This window comes from Chiroxiphia lanceolata, chromosome Z (assembly GCF_009829145.1).
Source record: "Chiroxiphia lanceolata isolate bChiLan1 chromosome Z, bChiLan1.pri, whole genome shotgun sequence".
NCBI lineage: Eukaryota > Metazoa > Chordata > Aves > Passeriformes > Pipridae > Chiroxiphia > Chiroxiphia lanceolata.
In genome coordinates this window covers 34,977,170-34,994,416 of record NC_045671.1, presented here as the reverse complement: position 1 = coordinate 34,994,416, position 17,247 = coordinate 34,977,170, and the positions used below count along the sequence as shown (strand labels likewise).

General features: G+C 39.9%; 1 non-coding gene across 1 annotated transcript; it reads left to right on the top strand.

Moving 5' to 3' along the window:
- The first annotated feature begins 16,611 nt into the window (after positions 1-16,611).
- On the top strand, positions 16,612-16,683 carry TRNAE-UUC. The gene has a single exon. It is a non-coding gene; the product is annotated as a tRNA-Glu (tRNA).
- The last annotated feature ends 564 nt before the right edge of the window (positions 16,684-17,247 follow it).

Here is a 17,247-nt window from a genome sequence, read left to right as displayed (position 1 = left end):
GGGTCTCAAACTCACACAGAGACTAAGAGCTAAAACTCCAGTGAGACTGGGTATTGCCATACTCATAGTGACAAATCTGACCTAGCTCAAGCCACGAGTAGAGGAGCGTGCCTGCCAACAGAGTTAATATCTCTTTATTTTTATTTTACACTCAATGCAGAAACACCTGCAGTCAGGTGGTGATTTTTCATCCTCTACCATGACCAGTAGACTGGGTTCTTTATAGATTTGTCCTCTGTATGATTTCATTTCCCAAAACCAGTAAACAGGACTTTTGTTTTATGATAGTCCAGGTCCTATTCCTGGCTCTTAATACAGGTTACCTATGTCAAATTCCAAGAAACCATTGCTCCTCGTTTTGTCATGACCTACTCCTCCTTCAAACTGAAATACCAACATTTGCAAACACTGTACCATGAGGTTAAACTAATTTATTCTTTTTTTTTTTCAAAATACTTCGGATGAAAGGCAGGATAAAATTCAAAATATTGGTTTTTTCTTGCAAGATTCATGCTACTGAATAGGTGAAAAGGTTCCTTTGAACAAAAGTTGTTGATTTATCTACCTTTTAATGGCTTCCTTTGTACCTTGAAGCTTATTTAAACTTTACTAGACAGGAATTTATTACAGATACAGGAGGGTGGAGCAGTCGTTTCAAAACTCAGCTGCTCTTCTCAGACCAAAATTTTGGGATGAAGTAAAATTGAATGCTCTGTCTTTCTAGATAATTGCTTTTTCTGTTTCAATATATTTATGGATTTAAAAAATAAAAAATACAAACAAAAAAACCCAAATCCAAGTACAACTACAGTCATAGTTATTAAGACTGAGGTAAGAGTATCTAGTCCCCATTTATTACCTTTTCCCTATTGAGAGTAATTCATGACTATCTGACAGCACTCTGTAAATTCCCACTTCGATAGCCTAACACAAAGATTTGCCAACACTGCCTTCTACCATCACACATGGCATCTCTTCTGCATGAAGCTATACTATAGATGCCAGTGAGTCATCATTACTGGCATGACAAAGAAGCATTTGGCTGAGTCATAACTCCCAGTTCTCAAACCAAGCACAAATTTTTCAATCCTAATTCATCTTCAGAACTAGAAGTGACTCTGTGAGGGACTGCAAGTAGGCAAAAGCATTCATACTGGTAATGGCTGGACTGGTATGGCACAGTAAAGACATCCAGTGGTTTGCTAGATTATTAAACTCATGACTGTCACTGAAGATATAGTACAGAGCTATTTCCATTAGATAATGGTAATTTTAATTTAACTCCAGATGCAGATTTAAGATTTGATATTAATTCACAAACTTACAGTAATTTGGCATCAGATATTTAATTTAATTTGCCATATATAGCTAGTTTCTAGTGATTTATGTGAAATACAAGTTCCATTTATACTAAGGTATAAATCTTCAGTCACAGTAAGTTAGAGTACCATTGTTAAGTCAATGGAGTTTTGTCAAGGTACTGCCAGAGGACATGACCCTATCTGTTTTGGAGAATTGGAAAGGCATGCCTATTAGGAGTTTAAGATTCCTCAGCAGAAAAGACTAGTTTGGCTTGTATTTATCATGGTCTCCATTCGAGAATGCTGGGAGACAGAATGAGAGTATGAGTTCACCCATCTTTAGCAACTCATTAAACAACAGCAAACACATTATGGCACTTGAGGATGGAAAGAAGATTGCTGGGAGCAAAGAAATATCTGGCAGTTGAGAGGAGGAAGGCAGCCCAATAGACAGAGATTTAACTGCTAAGTGATGGGACCAGAGCTCTGGAAACACAGAAATAAGAGTGAAATGAAATTTTGAAAGCAGACCAGGGGAAGAGACAAGCTAGCATGACAGTGAACCTTGGATTGGAAAAAGACAACATCGGAGAATGAGTCAGTTCTGACTTGCAGTCTAAAACTCTACTTATGTTCAGTGGGGCTGTACAGAATATAAGTCAGGGTTCCTTGGGTAGATTAAAATCCTTAAAAAGACAAACAAAACTCTAAAGCTAGCAGGCCATAGAAAACCACAAAGGTATGCAGCCTGTCAAAGAGGTTGTGATTTATTAAAGTGCTACCATTGCTAAGAGGTTGATCTAAAACACATTTAACCCAGTGGGAGTTTTTCCATGGACTTTGTATCAGGCTCAAAACCAGCATTGCTCGACTGGCTAATAAAGTGAATAAGAGCACATATCTTTTTTATTGACAAAAGTCAGAAGGAGATTTTAAATTGCTTTTTTTCAGACAAGTTATTTACAAACAAGAAACAAAGCTGGTGCACACACAGTCCCTTGTTAGGAGGAGATTGAAGGAAGTTAACACTAATCAGTGTTAATTAGTAGTTGGCATGAATGCCACAGAAAAATTTAAATGAAATGCTGAATATATTTACTATTCTCAGTGGGTTTTCACCCTTTTACTAGGTACACATGAGAGAAATATCTCTAATTAAAATTTAGGAGACGGCCAAATAAAGTGAAATGAAGAACTTTATTAACAGCGCGCTGGGTGCACCAAACTTGTGGCCTCATTTGAGCACACCTGACTGGGAGGGGACAAGCCTTTTTAAGGTCTCTTGATTTACATAACCACTCTCTCGCACCTCTCACACCAGGCATCACTCTTTTCTTCCTTAAAACGCAATCTTTGCTTTCTGGTGCAGTCCATTCGTTGTCCTCATCCACCCATCAGGTTGTTTCCCTGACCCCGGCCACAAGGTCCCTTGGCAGCAAACCCAAATTGGTCTTATTGCCTTATATGCTTTCCGATTCACCTAAGATTGATCAGAACAACAAGAACAGCAAGCAAAGCAGTGGCCAGAACAATAAGAACAGTGAGCAAAGCAGTAAGAAGCAGTAAGTAACAGTGATCAGTACAACCAGAACAATAAGAACAGCAAACAAAGCAGTCAGTAACAGTGACCAGAGCAATATACAACCCACCAGGCTCCTGACCACAAAATAGTTCTTCAGTCTCTCCAAACAAAATGACCTCCAGGTATCTCAACATGAGGTAACCATGGAAATCCCTGCTTGTAATAAAACTCTCTTATTAATTTCTCACACACATGCATATAACAGAGAAGTGAACACTGGTTGAAATCAAGGTTCCATCTGGCCCAGTGTCCTGTTCCACGTGATGACTATACAGCTAGGGAGGAGTAAGGAAAGGATATGTCCCCAAGTTCCATTCTACTGCATGTTTCTTGGTCAGTACATACCTTTGCATGAAACAGTTTTCTAATCTGATGGCCAAATACAGTTGGGAATAAGTAGTACAGTTTAGGAAAGCATAAAGCAGTACATTCCCTTGTGCCAGGAGCATTTTCAGTCTGACCCTTTTCTTGCAGTTCATGTAGATCACTCAAGACCGTCTCACCCTGCAGATGAAGCAAAATTACAATATTTTTTATTGCAGATGCTTTGGAAAACTATATATCAAAGGGAAATGCAAAGCATCCCTGCAATGTAAGAATTTGGCTTTACTCTTGATTTGATATTCTACAATAAATTGCAAGAATGTGGTAGTTTGAAAAACCTTTTCTCTGAGGTAGTAATGGTTTGCCCTACTGATAATACTGGACCAATCAATAGTCCATGTGCGCCCTATGGAAATTACATACCCAGAGAAATGGAAGAGAAGGGGGTGAAGATAGTTTAGTAGGTAGCCATGATCTGAGCCAGGAGGAAGCAGGGGGCCAGTGAGTCCCTCTGGGGGCCAAGGGCCCCCAGCCCTCAGCTGAGGCTACGGGAGACCCGGTGTAGTGTCAAAGCTGGACCGGGTCCCGCAATCAAGAGTTGGAAGAGTTTCCTTACTGGCAGCAGTAGCAGAAGACATTGAAAGCAGCAGCAGAGCAGTCCTGAACAGAGACAGCGATGGCTGGAAGCCAAAAAGATAGCCAGTAGCAATGAGATAACGTGAAGCAGCTGAAAGACGCAGAGATGTTCCTGCAGGAGGGAGAGCTGGCAACAAAACAGAGGTAAACTCAACAGGGCTGTTTTGGGGTAAGGCTGTATTACTTTCCCAAAAACCAGAGACTTCCTGAAGAGGAGGGGTGGACTTCCAAACCCTTAGGGAGTCCCAAAATGCAGCAGCAGCTAGAGAGAGAGAGAGAAAGGAGCTGAAAAACCCAGAGATGTCCTGAGAGCTGAACCAGGACGGAATGCGGAGGAGGTGGCCTTGCCCTCTGCTGCTGCTGCTGCTGCTGCTTCTACCATGCTGGCAAGCTGAGACAGAGAAAAAGAGCTTTGGTAAGACTGAACTGAAAGCTGCCTTAAATGTTCTAACCCAAGAGGAGTGAAGATCTACAAGGAAATCCCCCAAAGGCTTGGGCTAGGGGTTGGAATTTCCACAAAGTAAGAACCAAAATCCTGACTGTCATACTTAAATGTGCTGTCTCAGGAAAATGAAGGACACTAACCAGTGCCACAGAAAACTGAAATGAAGGAACTATGGTCTGAGAAGTGACAGAAAGACTTTTCTCTTTTCTTCTTGGATTTTTATTGAAGAAAATGAGAAATTTAATTTAGTGTAAATATATATGTGGGTGTAAATAAACCTTTGTAAATATTTTCCCCTTCCCCCAATAAGGAATGGTTATGTTATGTCTGAAAACTCTCCACATGAGGTGAAAAAGATATCAAGTCCATACCATCACTAAACCCTCTCACAGGGTGGGAAGGGGGGCTTGAACTTAAAAATTAGATTCCTGGGAGTTTCAAACCACCACAAAGACCTTAATTTCTGCACTGGATTCCTTAACCCCAGCACTTTTTATTCAACCTTGCTAGCATAAGCCAAGAATTTTTTCACCCCCTATCAGAAGTGTGTTCACAGTCCTGATTTTGAGAGCAGGTAAATGGTGGGATATTCTCTTCAACTGAACAAAATAGCTCTGCCTGCACTAATGCTTCCTAATGTCTTCAAAGTGAGATCCTAGGCTGAACTTCAATAGTGGACAGAGTGTTGTGTTGACAGAGTTGAGAAGGCAGTGATTTAATTTTTTTATTGAACCATGTCTCAAAAATTCAGTAAGGGCACAAATGATAAGCTAACACTCACAGTGAAAAACAGATCACAAGGTTTCCAGGACAATTAGCACCTAACACATTCTTCTCAGGACACAACTGAAATATTACAGGTGACATTCAACACTAGCTTTTCTTTAGTGTCTAGTACTGCTGGTGAAAATTGGAGGCTTGACATAGGTCAAGAATCTATAGCATTTTTTTAACCTCTGCTCAGGCAAGAAACAAAGCCTTCCCCAGACCGCCTGCCAGCTCTCCTGATGGGGTAATTAGGGTCCCACTTCCCCTCAGCTTGGTAAAGTGAAACTAGCTCTAGGGACAAACTAGTATTCAGTCTCCATCCTTATTCACACATTGCCTGTCCTGTTGATCCCATGATCATGTGGCAAACTATTCTCTTTTCTGACACAGTCATTATTGTGGGGAGCAGAACTGCCTCATGTTTGCTGGCTCATTTCACATAGACATCAAATGAAATAGTATTCAGCTAGGTACTGCTGAAGAAATCATTTGCATCTTTATTAAAAGTTAACAGAAGCTGCCAGCACAGGAATGCACATATGTAGCTAGCTTTGTACATGGTCAGTAACAACACTTATTTGGACCCTTCACAGCTCTCAGAGTTTCATCACAACATGTGTTTGTATAAAGATGAAAGCTCCAAATTTTTTTCTTTTAAGATCTCTTCTCATAGGCTGTTGATCAGAACAGAGAAATCGAGTCACTGCACAGACTGGACCTTTAACCCACGCATGGATTTTCTTGGTTTCCTTTTCCATTCTCTTAGATTTCCACATATGCTACTCAAAAGAAACTCTGAATTCAATAACAAAAATGGGTATTAAATATTGAGTTAAATTTGAATATATTCAATTATTTTGATCTCTTGGGAACTGAAAATCTATTACTCATGACACAGATCAAAAGATTTAAGACAGAATTTTATTTCTGATGGGCTTTAATCCATGAAACTAAAGACAGAGAAACAGTGACTTGACCAGAGCAACTTCCACCTCAGGCTGAGCTGAGCAGCGCTTATCTTTGCCAAGTTTTCACAGCATCCCTTCTGTGTAACATTTCTAAGAGATTTCTGCTAAAATTTCTCAGAAAAAATTATTTTGGACATATTTTCTTTATTTTGATGGCTGAGCAAAAAGACAAACTCTATCACTATTGTTGTACTGCCAGGATTTATAAAGATTTTATTAACTTAGAGCCCTTTTAAAAGTAAAATGTCGTATTACAGAGAGAAGAAAATTTGCCGTAATCTGTGCATTTATCACAAAAACCTTGGAAGGGAAACATAATGCCTTTAAATAGGTGTCCTTTCATTATATGCCCACTGCAGAAGATGCTAACAAAAGAAAAACAACAGTTGAATACATACAAAATACCATTCCCTTCCTTCCCACATTGAGACTGCATGGCAGCCAAAGATACAGCTGAGACAGCAAGAGATTGCAAGTAGCCTCTCTTCTGAACTCATGGATAGCTTTCAAATATCCAGGGCTTTGAACCCAATTGTTCTATCTCTTGAAAGACTATCTTTAGCCACTTTTTTTATTTGTGACTGTCAGTCCCATCACAAAATATGATTCTCCAGATACTTATTTAGATCCTGTAAATTTTGTGTAGCACAGTGGGTGGTAGAGGAAAATTGTATTCCTTACATATTGTACCCCAAAAGTCACAAAGAAGGTTAAAGACTGCCACCATATATCTGACTGACTTTCATTGGCTCAGAAGCTGAGCACTCACTGTCATTGTGGTGCAGGACCCTTAAAGCAAAGAGAAATTCTTCGTCTTTTGCAAATTGAGAAACCTTGAGTAGAAGGGAGCAGTAAATTATTTCCCCAGGTCATGGGGAAGCATGACACTCTGCCAAGAACTCTCTCTAGGTATCCTTGGGTTTGGCTCAGGGCACTGAGGTCATTCCAGCTGTCATCCTAACAGCCACCTCTCTAGGACACATGCAGTTTTTTTGGGTTTTATTTCATATGTAGCTAGTTAAGAAAAAGGCTACGGGATTTTTCAGGGAAGTATATCTGCAACATATCCAGTTCTTTTAAAAAGTCTGCTTTGAATGGATTGGACAGCTACATTAGAAGAGAGATGCTATGATGAATTGAAAAATGCAGGGCTCAGATGAAGCCTTGATTAACTTGTCATCCTAATTGCCCCTGGAAACAGGAACTAAATTTTTATCTAGTAACAACTAGTGCAGCAGAAGAACATTTGCATTGTTTTCCACTACATGTGTGAGTGGGAGAACATGAATGTGAGACTTTTCATGCTTTTTGTGTGACAGAAAAAGACAGAATCAAAAAGTGTTTTTTGATTCTATATGTAGGAGATCAATCAGGATTTATGTTTTGAATTTGATTTAGAAGAGCAAGTGCTGACTGGAGCTTTCCCCTATAACCAAACCTAATTTGAGACTTGCAGGAAACCCATCTACTTCAGAAGGACAGAAAAGAAAGTAGATTTCCTTTTCCTTTCTGCTCCTGAATAGGTCTGTATTAGCAATTACTTTCCATTTTACCAGCTTTCACACAACTCTTAGACCCATGTTTAGGATCAAGAATTTCACATAGTTATGAGATTTATCTGAATTGGCTCAACGCTTAGAAACCAGATATTAGTAGGGGAACTTGATAGGTGTGACTGAGCACTGAAGAAAGAACTCTTAAAAGGAAAGTTTTAAAAATAAAAAGCTGAATACAGGAGATACCTGAAGCAATTAAAGTTATTCACTAAAAATACTCATCCTTACCTTTTCTCCGCCTACATATAACCAAGACCTAAGGGCTATGCTGACTACTTAGCTTGCTACTTATTGTACCATTAGGTAATGTCAAGTAATACAATTCGATTCAAATTCATACAGCATGACCAACAAAGCAATACCACTGACAGAAGAAGCAATTACAAAATAAACAGTTACCTGATGCTGGAATTATGATTTTATTGCTTAGCTAGATTGCTACATTTGTACTCTTCCTCAACAATACTGATTATAAAAAACTGACAGAAATACGTTTATATTGTTCACGAGTTATATCTGATTTTTGTGCCTCAGTGGACCCAAGCATCCCTCTGCCATTGTCTGAGTCCTTTCACAATTCATTTCAGCTCTTTATGCTTCCATATATATCCACTGCCATTTGAACCTTGTGCTTCTCGAAACTGCTGTCTTCAAAATCAATTTAAACCCATCCTGGACACAGAAGATCTATCACTTGAAGGGAGCTTTATGCCCTATTTCCCTGCTCACCAGTGTGAAGATATCTGGCCTCCTCTGACTGTTCTCATTCCCACCAGCTAGCTCCCCCTGCCAGAGAAAACCTGTCCACCTTGGGAACAGAAAGGGAAACCATTCTCCAGACAACTACTCTTTATCATTGTGTTAATAACTATGCCCCCATATGTCCTCCATATCCATCTGCTGTCTTCTGCCTTACATTGGGCTTTAAAGGTCCTTGGTGAATGTATAGCCCTTGGTGACAATACTTCTGTCATACTTTAAAAAAGCTGATTAGATCATGAAAATTAACTTTGATCCATGCATAATAGATAATTTAAGAGAAGAAGGAGGAATATAATTTTACAAAGACATCAGTCAACTGCACACTACAGTACTGTCCAGAAGACTCCACCAAATATCTGCTGCAGTTCTGTTTTGAGAAGTGAGCAGAAAATGGAGGATCTCACCTACCCTTTTCCACCTGAGGGCTGAGCTAAAGACCTGTAGCTGGCTGAAAGGCTGTAAATGAAATGGATTTCAGGGGCCCTGAAGTCAGCCAAGGGGTACAATAAAATAGCCAAAACACGACTGAATACAAAAAGAACCTTTTGAAGGAAAAAAGTATGGGGTCCATGGAGGATTTGCATATTTTCCCAGGGAAAAAAAAAATAGAGGTTGTGACTCATTATTTTTAAGGATTAGTGAATGTGGAAAAAGCAAGGAACTATGTTCCTCCTGTAGCAAACGTCCTTAGCATCAAGTAGCAGCATGCTGGAGTGTTTTGATCCAGGGGTATTTTTTGTGCCCACTTCAAGAATGATGTATAAGTCTTTACGTAAATAAACTTACAACACCATAGTACCACATTTTTAGCAACATTTTGTGTTGCAACTCCTTCAGCATAGTCATAGGACAGAAGGACTTTTGCAAGGCAGTGATTGTGAACCATCAGAAATTCTCCAGATGGCACCCTAATTGCCAAGATTCCAAACTAATTTCTGTAATTCAAAAAACATACACAAGAAAAAAAGGAAATACTTTTTTTCTCTATGAACCTATTCCAATTAAGTCATCCAGTTGTAATATGCTCTTACTATTTCTGAAATCTAAAAATATCTCAAAATACAAAAAGGCAATCACATGAAATACAAAATCCACAAATGTACATTTGTCTTGCTCTATCCATTGTAATCTATCACTAACAAAGGAATCAGAAAAAAAAAGTGGGGGTGGAGAACCCACTGTGTTGGAAGAACAAATGTTCATGCAGACACACAAACCAATAAAAGCAAGGAAGTTCTGAATCCAGGTCACTGTGGAGTCCTACACACAGGCCTATTGTGTTTTGATGCAGCAGCAGCCCATATGGCCTTCCATTAGAGGGTCTCAAAGCAATGAGAATGTTACCATACCATATGTGCTGATTGGAACAACTCTGATGTTATGTTAGCAAGCATAAGGATTTTTTTTCCCCTCTCATTTTTTTCTTATTCTTGTTCTGTTAGCAGAAGCCTAGGAATGGACAACCTTGTAATTATGAGTTTACAGCATTAATACTTAATATGCCTCTGAAAAAAAATGAGCAAAACTATTATAAGGCCAACAGTGCAGGATTACACGCTTAAAAGTGAGGTCTCTAACCTGGAACTACATGTTTCCACCAAATAGAAGATCCCAGTTTCTACTTTGGCTTCACACTGCTTCTAATCAATTTCCTGCTAGGAAGCTACAAAAATGCAATGGCCAAAAATGAACCTTATGGAAATTTACCTCTCAGAAACTGAGCCTCACAACGCACGTTTGTTTCTCAATTTCCTGTTTTAAAACAAAGCAACTGGAAAGAAAATCAAGCAAACATTGGCAAGTAAAAAAATCTTCCTTTCTGGAAGCAAGAAACAGTAATGTGGCTAAACCAAAAAAAGCCAGCATAATCTCTCAATTCCTCAGGAGTATAAACCATGACTTTGCTACTGTGGATCAGTTCTGTGTACAAAAATCACCACACAACACCCAACAAACACTCATCCAGTTCTGGTGAGTATTTCATACTTTGGTGTAAGATCATAAAAAGGACAAAACAATCCAGTAACAGAGGAACAGATTTCTTTTTCCATTTCATGCTATTACAGCTGTAACTACCCCAATGCACCAAAAGTCATTGTCAAGTGTAAGATACAAGTTGTCATCTATGGACTAAACCAGTTGAATAATTAATTCAGCTGATAATTTTTGCTTTTCCATATTTATAAAATGTCGAGAAAAAAATGGCTAAGAAGGAAATTTCAACAGCCAAAGATAGGACCTATTCAATATCTTATAAAATACTGGGCAACTGGCAGCCAGCCATAGCAATTGCTCTCCTTCCACTCAGTGTAATCCTCCGATTCAATTTTCCCTATGCTTTTTTATGAATCTCAGAGGAAAACTAGGTGCTCCAATGTCGTATGGTATTCTAAGCTGTTGATCTAAGAACATGGGGGAAAAAAATTTGAGGTAACTCACCCACTTGTGTGTCCATACCTTCTTGTGTGTACGGAGTGCGTATGGACCATGTGTACAAAAACATTGATGTAAGGTTCTGGTAGTTGTACAGATTCTTTCTCTATCATCAGCACATTTTGTACTTGTCCATACACAATAGAAATTGAATCAGAAATTAAAAAAGCCATTCAGATATTTTATAGAATCGGATAGCTAAAGCAAGACACATTCTGCCAAAAAGCCTGTTACAAGGTGAGTCCACACAGTGAACTGAAGGAAAACCATGCGGGTTAGAACCAGATGAACTGAGCTGGACAAAGCAGAACTGACAGCAATTAAAGAAAGAGCATAAAGCAGAAAATAACTGGTTGCCCAGGAACATATGCAAGAAGAAGTGCTTAGGGGCAAAGTGCTGGCTAGAAAGTCAGCTTGCTTACCACAAGTTAGGAAGTAGACTCAGCTCACCTCATAAATATGAATAATGTCATTCCACTTATTAAGACAAAACCTACAAATTACTTCTCTTAGCAGAATCATTAATCAGTTGTGTTTTGAAGTTGTTTGGATCTTATCTATATGGTCTTCAAAGTGCCAGAACTCAGGAAGCACAGAGGTCTGTTCTGGGAGAGTGAAGGACAGGGTCAGACAAAGGCAATGTACTCAAGAGAAACAGCAGAGCACCACTCCCACAGAGTGAAGTGCCTCCCACTGTAAGTAAAGATCAGGTCCATGACCACCTGAGAAACCTGAATGTGCATAAGTCTACAGGACCTGATGAGCTGCAACCCAGAGTCCTGAGGGAATTGGCTGAGGTAGTTGCCAAGTCACTCCCCATGATATCTGAAAAGTCATGGCAATCAGGGCAAGTCTCAGGCAAGATTGGAAAAAGGAAAACATTGTACCCATCTTCAAAGAAGAGTGGAAAGGAGGACCCAGAGGACTTCTGACCTGTCAGCCTTCCCTCTGTGCCTGGGAAGATCATGGAACAGATCCTCGTAGAAGCTATGCTGAGGTACTTGGGGTACTGGAAAGTGATTTGAGACAGCCAGCACAGCTTCACCAAGGTCCAGTCCTGACCAACTTAGTGACCTTATATGATGGAGTGACTATATCAGTGGACAAGGAAAAGCCCATATATGTGGGTTTCTGTAAAGCTTTTGACACAGTCCCCCACAAGATCCTAATTTAGAGATATGGATTCAATGGCTGGACTGTTAGGTGGATAAGGAATTGGTTGGACAATCACATCCAGAGGGTAGTAGTCAATGGCTCAGAGTCCTGATGGACATCAGTGACAAGTGGTGTCCCTCAGGGACCAGTATTATTTAATACCTTCATTAATGACATAGATGAAGGGATTGAATGCACCATGAGCTAATTTGCAGATGAGATCAAGCTGAGTGGTGCAGCTGACACACCTGAAGGACAGGATGTCATCCAGAGAGACGTGGACAAGCTCAAGAACTGGGCCCATGGGAATCTCATGAGGTTTAACAAGACCGAGTGCAAGGTGCTGCACCTGGTTTGGGGCAACCTCCAGTGTCAATACAGGCTGGGAGATGAACAGATCGAGAGCAGCCCTGCCAAGAAGGACTTGGGGGTGCTGGTGGATGAGAGGCTGGACATGAGCCAACAATTTGTGGTCCCAGCCCAGAAAGCCAGTTGTTGGGAGAAGTGATTCTGCCCCTCCACTCTGTTCTGGTGAGACCCTACCTGCAGTGCTGCATCCAGCTGTGGGGTCCCCAGAGGATATCAAGCTGTTGGAGCAAGTCCAGAGGATGCCACCAAAATAATTAGAGGAATTTGTAGGTCAAGATAAAGGTACTTTAATAAAGCAAAAGCAAAGGTTGTGCACGAAAGCAAAGAAAAAACAAAGATTTATTTTCCACTTCCCATCAGCAGACAATGCCCAGACACTTCCCAGGAAGCAGAGATTCAGGACACATAGTTGTTGCACCAAAAGACAAGTGTTGTGATAAAAAATGCCCATTCCCACTCCTCCCCCTTTCTCTTAGGTTGTATTGCTAAGCACATGCCATATGGTATGGAATATGCCTTTGCTTAGTTTGGGTCAGCTGTCCTGGCTATGTCCCTTCCCAACATCTTGCCCACCCCCACTGATGAGAGGGGGAATGTTGAAGAGACAGCACTGATGCTGTGGGAGCATTGCTCAGCAGCAGCCAAAACACTGCTGTGTTATCAACACCTTGCTAGTTACCAATACACAGCACAGCTCTACAATGGCTGCTGTGGGGAAAATTAGTTTCATCTCAGCCAGAGTCAATACAGTGTATCAGTCCAGCCACAGATTACTTCTTTTATTCATTTTTGTATTACAAGACAATGCCTCATAGGGAGGTCTAAATTACTCAATTTTCTCGGTTCTTCAAGTAGAGTCAAATATCATACAGAAGTTGATGAACTTGGAAAAGAACAATAATCAACCCACAAAAAAATCCTTTTTGGTTTTTTTTGTCCCTTTTTATTTTGCCCTAGTCACTCTGTGGTCAGTAGACACAAGATTGGAAAATAAATAAATGCACCCTGGTACTTGCCTCAGCTGCCACTGCAGTGCTTTCTGACACATAATTAGAAAACAAATAGCAGATTAGCTTAATAATATTCATTAGCATCTAGTGAAACTGAGAGTGTTTCATGTTCAAAGCATGTTGGGCTGTTAGTTGAATTTAAAATATTTCTGTATTTCTACCCTTCAGTTATGAGAAGACTGGGGGATGGGAGAGAGAGAGAAAGAGAGAGGGAGAGAGCTAGCAAACAGTTAACCCCTTTCTCTCTTGGCTATGAATTGATGTTTTTTTCCATAAGTCTTTCTCCTAATCCGCAGGGAAGGAATGGTTAACAGAAAAGCAGGGCCTCCTTTCAGGCATTGTTATTCTTCTGTGCCCCCCTTCTTTCTTCCTTTTTTTTTTTTTTCAAATTATCCTAAGTAAGGATTTTAATGATATTCAGAAATCACGGCTGTCTTGCTGAATCGCTGTAGGACTGACCTCCCTTGACAGTTCTTAAATTATTCAGCTATCAAGGGCCTGCTAAACATTAAATTAAGCATCCTCTCTCCCCTGTCCTAAACCATTAAGTTATGCAAATGCACAGATAATGGGGCATATGACAGCTGGAGGCATTAATCAGGCAGCTCTGTCTCTGGGCTGCTGTTATGTAGAAACCGCATCAGCCAACAGACAGAAGAGACACAATTAGATCTCACTTAATGGAATGAGAAGAAACTACAGAGCTCTCTACACTCCTGTTAGGTTGTAGACCTGGGAGGGAATAAGACACTTGGGAAATCTCACTCACTCTCTGTTTCTCTTGCTCTCCTTTTTTTTTTTTCACCTGTTCTTCCAATTGAAATGAAAAATTACCTATAATTGTTATCATTTGCAAACAAAGCCTGTCAGAAGACCCATCCGCTGTTTACAATGGTTGTTTTTTTCTCTTTCCTTGCTAAGGTTCTTTGGGGGATTTTCCTTCATTTGTTTTTTTTTAACTAATGCTCTGTCTTTTGGTGGGGAGGGTGGAAGGAAGCAAACAAACGGGTCTCCCTTTACACCATTTGAATTACTGACTTGAAAATCAAGTGGCATGCTCAATCACAGTGAAGAAGCATACTGCTGAGGCATGAATCAGTTTGGCATTTGTATATATGTGATGATTTCTTTCTCATTACTTGCTAATTATTGGAGACCAGTGTCTGTACACAGATTTTTCTGGCACTTCTAGCACATTTCTCCCCACATAATTTCTTCTCCCCTTTACTGAAGGGGGTGGGGGGGTTGTGGCCAGAAACTGTGGGGTATCCTAATAATTTCTTAATTTAGAAAATAGTCTGAGTAATTTAATGCAGCTTACTTTAAGAGTGGCTTTAAAAATCCTTTTTCAAAATCTGGGCTGGGAAAATGGAGAAAGAATACTGAGCTGGGCAAGTGCGCAAACATGAGGCACTCTGTTGGAAAGGAACCTTTCTCCTATACAGGCTGACCTCACATCCTCTACTGAAACTTCTGAAAGCCTTCATATTGATAAAGTATCTGTTAGAATTTTCTTATCACAAAGGTCTTCTTTCACTCATGCTAAGATCTCCCTTCCCCCTGAAAGAATACCTACTAAAACAACTTTATTAAACCCTTCAGACAAAATCTTCAATATATTAACTTGTTTAATAAAATCAAAGAATATCAACCTCTACTGATACCAAATTTAATTTTTGGAAAGCAGTGATTTTTTTTTCCTGGGCCTTATGTTAAGACGAAAATATTCTTAAAGTGGTGGAACAGATTAGTGGGCATACATCAGTTTGTATACTGCTACTGGAGTATACAGCCCAATATGGGCTGCAGGTAGTCAGTAATACAGATCTTTTTCAGCCCAGCTGCCCCAATGAGAACTTCTGCCAAAGGTTTTGCAATCCAAACTATTACCTAAATATATTGGTTGAACATTCAAAATTGATCTCTACTCCCACACACAACATAGTCATCACTGCTTTTGCTACTGAAAGCCTAGGGCCTGATGAGCTTAACTGTCACATACAGGTAAGCAAAATTAGAACCCCATCATTAGGTGGAGGGAGAACAAATCTCAGAATCCCAGTCTTCCTCAGCCATCTGCATTGGGAAAAAAGAAAGTACTAGGATAAACATCCTAGATGCTCACAGCTGCCAGATTTCCACATTTAGAAGAAGCAGGAATGATAGAAAATGCAAGCTGCTTCTATTATTTCTGTAACTGTGCCTGTGACAAGCAGCTGGAGATCTAAGACCTTAAGACTGTACATCATAAAGCAGTGTTAAAGTAATGATGTAGGTTTCTAATTACTTCTGTTCATTTTGGTTTTCTCTGTTCATATTATCTCAGGTGTACTGAGAATTTGGCCCCATGGGTGTACTTCATCTCTATCCCCACCTTTCAGAGGCAAAGCACAACTTTTTCTACTGGTCCAACAATCATCAAGGTAAGAAAAATGGAAGCCAGGTAGAACATAACACCACCAAATCTTACTCCTTTCATTTTAATTTTTGACAAACATGGCGTTTCAGATTTGACTTCAACTGCATGGATTTGGCAATGTGTTTGTTCCTCATGATTATATTGTCACAACTATCATTTCCCTTGTCTATAAGGTGCTTGTAGTGATCTGGATTATAAAGCTTTTCATGAAGTTCCCAATACCAAGAATGACAGGCAAGCTAAATACTGCTTACTTCATTATTAAGATATTGGATGGCTTCTGATTTGGGTTGAGAAATCTTCATTGGTATTTTTTAATTTAAAAACAAGTGATAGCCAACTAACACCTTAGCTTTAGCTTTGCTATAAGTCTTGTGGCAAATCAGCAATATGTGTATAAATTATTGTACACAAATTCTATGTGTATAAATGGCATAAATTTCTGAAACCTTCACTGGAGAGGATGGGACAGATGCAGATAATCAAAGCCACTGTTTGTCTCATATTGTATGCTTTGTGACATTTGACTGCTTTCTCATGCCAATTCTGAAATTAAGCTGACTTTGAAGCAGCCATCCATTAACAGTAAATGCAGTTATTTGTGAAATTCCTCCATGCCAATGCATACTATGGTTTTACAATGCTTCATCAGTTTCTCACTTGTAATTTTCAGAAATAGCTAAATAGAGGAATCTGACCTATGTGAGGGCTTGTTCTGGGCTAGAACAAAATAAAGATGGTATTGTAATTAAACACCTCTATAAAAATGCCTAAGTAAGGTGTATGTACAGAGCAGTAACAACTGTTTAGAAATTTGTCTAAAATGGTCTTGAGCTATGGTACTACTTACAGTTTAACATGACACTTAAACCGCAAATGGGGCCCCCTGGTGGTCTAGTGGTTAGGATGCGGCGCTTTCACCGCCGCGGCCCGGGTTCGATTCCCGGTCAGGGCACTCCCCCGGGCAGATGGAGCTCGTCAGCCCTGTAAGGCCATCCATCTAAGAGAAGGTCACTCTAAACAAACCTACGTCCTGAGGACCTCACTGCCACCGTCCAAGCTTGCTCGGCCCCAGCAGATGAACCTTAGGATTAAAGGGTGGGCTCAGCTCAGCGCACACTGTGTCTCACCTAAAAAAAATCCACTGCGCAGGCTCGAAGGGTAAAGACCCTTCCCAAATCTTCGTTCGCGAAGACTGGCCATACATAAACCGCAAATATAATAAAACATTCTCCTTTTCTGGTCACTGGTTATATTTTGACAAATATATGTGGGAATAATTTCCTGGGTGAGCTCCATGTAGAAGACAAACTGCACAAAGACTATGTATATTGAATTCTATTAGAGTATTGAGCAGATCAAGAGATAAAGTATTTCGTGAGGCAAATAATTTTTCATACATGATGGCACCATACAGAACCTAGAACACAGCATACATCTGTGTTTTAAATAAGAAAATGCATGAACATTCTTATTGTTGCTGTTCATATTAGTAATTATCAATTCAATATAATTTAAT